Below are 4806 nucleotides of genomic sequence, written 5' to 3'. Positions count from 1 at the left end.
CCGTGTTAGCCAGGATGGTCTGGATCTCCTGACCTCGTGATCCGCCCGTCTCGGCCTCCCAAAGTGCTGGGATTACAGGCTTGAGCCACCGCGCCCGGCCTCTTTTCTTTTTTTTCTTAGGTAGGGTCTTGCTCTATCACCTAGGCTGGAGTGCAGTGGTATGATCACCACAGCATTGACATCCTGGGCTCAGGCGATCCTTGGACTTCAGCCTCCCAGTGGCTGGGACTACAGGCATGCACCACCACACCTGTTGGGAGCCGAAAAGGCCAAAGAGATCGTGACCAACTCAGTATTCTGCTGGAGGCTAGATGATCAAACAGCAAACTGCTTATCATGAATGCAGGATGCGGGCAAACTCACACTACCCTGCCACCAAAAGGTTTGCTGAGGGCCTTACTCCCTGGCACTGGGCTCCCTGAAGTTATCTATTGTGAAATCTAGCGCCTATTGTTCAAAGAATGCAGTCTCGCAAGCCTGCTGAGAATCAAACTGCAACCCCCAATTGCTCTTGCTATCTCTTTTTTTCTTTTTTTTTTTTGAGTTGGAGTCTCGCTCTGTTGGCAGACTGGAGTGCAGCGGCGCGATCTCGGCTCACTGCAAGCTCTGCCTCCCGGGTTCAAGCAATTGCCTCAGCCTCCCTAGTAGCTGGGACTACAGGTGCACACCACCATGCCTGCCTAATTTTTGTACTTGTATTAGAGACTGGGTTTCACCATGTTGGCCAGGATGGTCTTGATCTCTTGATCTTGTGATCCGCCGGCCTCGGCCTCCCAAAGTGCTGGGATTACAGGGGTGAGCCACCGCGCCCAGCCTCTCGCTATCTCTTTTGCCTCATAAATACAGAGGGCTATGTAGGAGGGCTGTGCAAAGCTCAGAGCCCTTGTCCACTAGAGGCAAAAGACCCCTTCTTCCAAATATACTCTCTTGTCTTTTTTATTCCTGCGTTCACCCCACTTTGTTCAGTCCCCCTAGGTCCGTGCCAGCTACACACACCCAATTACTTTTTTTGTTGTTCTGTAGAGATGGGGTTCCACTATGTTGCCTAGGCTGGTCTCAAACACCTGGGTTCAAGGGATCCTTCTGCCTCTGTCTCCTAAAGTGCTGGGATTATAGGCGTGTGCCACTTGCATGTGGTCCCTTCACTGTTGTCTAAGCCTCTATCTATTCCACTTCCATCCCCTCATCATATCAAACATACTCTTTGGGCCTGGCACGGTAGCTCACACCTGTAATCCCAGCACTTTGGGAGGACGAAGGCGGGCAGATCACTTGAGGTCAGGAGTTCGAGACCATCCTGAGCAACATGGTGAAACCCCATCTCTACTAGAAATACAAAAATTAGCTGGGTGTGGTGGCGCCCACCTGTACTCCTAGCTATTCAGGAGGCTGAGGCAGGAGACTCGCTTGAACCTGGGAGACAGAGATTGTAGTGAGCTGAGATTGCTCCACTGCACTCCAGCTTGGGCAACAGAGTGAGACCCTGTCTTAAATAAGTAAATAAAACATATCCCTTGGTACAACTTTATTTATTCAACATGTAACTCAGATCTCATATGGGTCTAGCATCACTCTTAGAGAACTAGACTTTAACCTCATTGATCTATCGTCCTGAAAGTCCAGCGTTTTCCCACAAATGTTTGCTAATTCTCGGGGATTTATACTCTCAGGATCTACTATGTCCTCTATTCAAGCTTTCTTGTAAAACATGTCTTTGCCTTAAATTAACACAGCCTTTCTTTCTAGTAGCCCTCAAAAAAAAAAAAAAACACATTCACAGAAAAGCCTCACTTAGCCATTTGGCCTTTATTTATTTTTATTTTGAGACAGGGTCTCTCTGTCACCCAGGCTGTGGTGCAGGGGTGGATCCTAGCTCACTACAGCTTCAAACTCCTGGGCTCAAGGGATCCCCCTACCTCAGCCTTCTGAGTAGGTGGGATTACAGATGTATGCCACTGGGCACAGTATCAGGCCTCTGAGCCCAAGCCTGCACGTATACATCCAGATGAACTGAAGCAACTGAAGAATCACAAAAGAAGTGAAAATGGCCGGTTCCTGCCTTAATTGATGCCATTACCTTGTGAAATTCCTTCTCATGGCTCAGAAGCTCCCCCACTGAGCACCTTGTGACCCCTGCCCCTGCCTGCAAGAGAACAACCCCCTTTGACTGTAATTTTCCACTACCTACACAAATCCTATAAAACGGCCCCAACCCACCTCCCTTCGCTGACTCTTTTTGGACTCAGCCCGCCTGTACTGGGGTGATTAAAAAGCTTTATCGCTCACACAAAGCCTGTTGGTAGTCTCCTCACACGGACGTGCGTGACACCCAGCTATTTTTTGTTTTGTTTTGTTTTTTGTTTTTGGAGACAGGGTCTTGCTCTGTCACCCAGGCTGGATTACAATGCTGTGATCATAGCTTACTGCAGCCTCAACCTCCTGGGCTCAAGTGATACTCTTGTCTCAGCCTCCTGAGTAGCTGGGAACACAGGCACACACCACCATGCCTGGCTAATTTTTGGACTTTTTGTGGAGACGAGGTCTCATCATGTTTCCCAGGCTGTTCTGAAACCCCTGGGTCAAGTGATACTCCTGCCCTGACCTCTCAAAGTGTTGGAATTACAGGCATGAGTCACCACATTGGGCTTTTTTTTTTTTAGACATGGGGTCTCACTATGTTGTCCAGGCTGGCCTCAAACTTCTGGCCACAGTGATCCTCCTGCCTTGGACACCCAAACAGTTGGGATTACAGGTGTGAGCCACCATGCCCAACCCTGGTCTTTATTAAAGACACTGTATGACTGACACACAAGGAAAGAGATGCCATCCAGCTTCATGGGAAACGGTTTCATAATCTTATTGTAATTATTTTTCTTACAGTCCCTTCTGGGCTGCTCTGCCACTGGGGGCTTGAAGCTCTTCCCTTTTACCTATGCAACCCCTTACCCTGCTGTCCTGCTCTTCTCTCTCCTGGTTCCGCTCTCCCTCAACATTTTATATTCTCCATCTATATAGGTCAATTTTCTCCCAAATCTATTCTCCAATCTGTACAGTTCGACTCATTTTAATTTGGAGAATGTGTGAGTCTTCCCTTTAACATAATTGTGTCCCTTGTGAGGGCAGTTAGTTTTATATGGTAATACTATTTTGTTGCGTTTTTCTTTTTGTTTTTTGTTTTTGTTTTTTCCTAGGAGTCTTGGCTCTGCAGGGTTCTTTGAGCTTTTAAAAACTACCTTATTAGGCCGGGTGTGGTGGCTCATGCCCATAATCCCAGCACTTTGGGAGGCCGAGGTGGGTGGCTCACCTGAGGTTGGGAGTTTGAGACCAGCCTGACCAACATGGTGAAACCCCATCTCTACTAAAAATACAAAATCAGCCAGACATGGTCGCACATGCCTGTAATCCCAGCTACTTGGGAGGCTGAGGCAGGAGAATCATCGCTTGAACCAGGAGGCAGAGGTTACAGTGAGCTGAGATCATGCTGTTGCACTCCAGCCTGGGCAACAAGAGCAAAATTCCATTTCAAAAAAGAAAGAAAGAGAGAGAGAGAGAAGACTACTTTATTGAGGTATGGTTGACATATAAAAAACTGTAGATATTTAACATATACAACTTCATGTATTTGGAAATAAGTATACATTCTTGAAACTATTATCACAACTAATGCCATACACTTATCAATTGCCTCCAAAAAATTCCCTTCAAGTTCATTTCTTTACTCTGCTTTGGTTTTGTTTTTCCTTTTGTGATAACATAAGATCTTATATAAGACCCACGATTTCAGCCGGGCGCGGTGGCTCAAGCCTGTAATCCCAGCACTTTGGGAGGCCGAGACGGGCGGATCACGAGGTCAGGAGATCGAGACCACCCTGGCTAACACGGTGAAACCCCGTCTCTACTAAAAAAAATACAAAAAACTAGCCGGGCGAGGTGGCGGGCGCCTGTAGTCCCAGCTACTCCGGAGGCTGAGGCAGGAGAATGGCGGGAACCCGGGAGGCGGAGCTTGCAGTGGGCTGAGATCCGGCCACTGCACTCCAGCCTGGGTGGCAGAGCGAGACTCCGTCCCAAAAAAAAAAAAAGACCCACGATTTCAGCAAAGTTTTAAATGTACAACACAAGTATTTGTTAATCACGTGCCCTATGTTGTACAGTAGATCTCCAGAACTTGTTTATCTTGCAGGACTGAAACTTTGTACACTTTCCTTTTTGTTTTTGTTTTTTTGTTTTTTTTTTGCTTTTTGCTTTTTTAATTTCCCCAGCTCCATCAGAAATTTTGCACACTTTACCAACACCTTTTCCTTTCCTCCCACCTCTCAGCCTCTTGCAACCACTATTCTACTTTCTGCTTCTGTGTGTTTGACTATTTTGGATTCTACATATAAACGAGGTCATATGGCTAGGCGCGGTGGCTCATGCCCGTAATCCAAGCACTTTGGGAGGCCGAGGCAGGCAGATCACAAGGTCAGGGGTTCAAGACCAGCTTGGTCAACATAGTGAAACCCCATCTCTACTAAAAATACAAAAACAAAATTAGCTGGGCGTGGGGGCGGGCGCCTGTAGTTGCTGCTACTCAGAAGGCAGAGGTGGGAGAATGGTGTGAACCCAGGAGGTGGAGTTGCAGTGAGCTGAGATTGCGCCACTGCATTCCAGCCTGGGCAACAGAGGGAGACTCCGTCTCAAAAGAAAAAAACAAAAAGAAGATGAGATCATACATTATTTGTCTTTCTGTGTCTGCCTTATTTTACTATGCATAATGTCCTTTAGTTTCATCCAACTCTTCGCAAATGACAAGATTTCCATTTTTTT

Source organism: Colobus angolensis, unplaced genomic scaffold (genome assembly GCF_000951035.1).
Source record: "Colobus angolensis palliatus isolate OR3802 unplaced genomic scaffold, Cang.pa_1.0 Scaffold25, whole genome shotgun sequence".
In the NCBI taxonomy this organism is placed as follows: Eukaryota; Metazoa; Chordata; class Mammalia; order Primates; family Cercopithecidae; genus Colobus; species Colobus angolensis.
Note: the sequence above shows the minus strand (reverse complement) of the source record.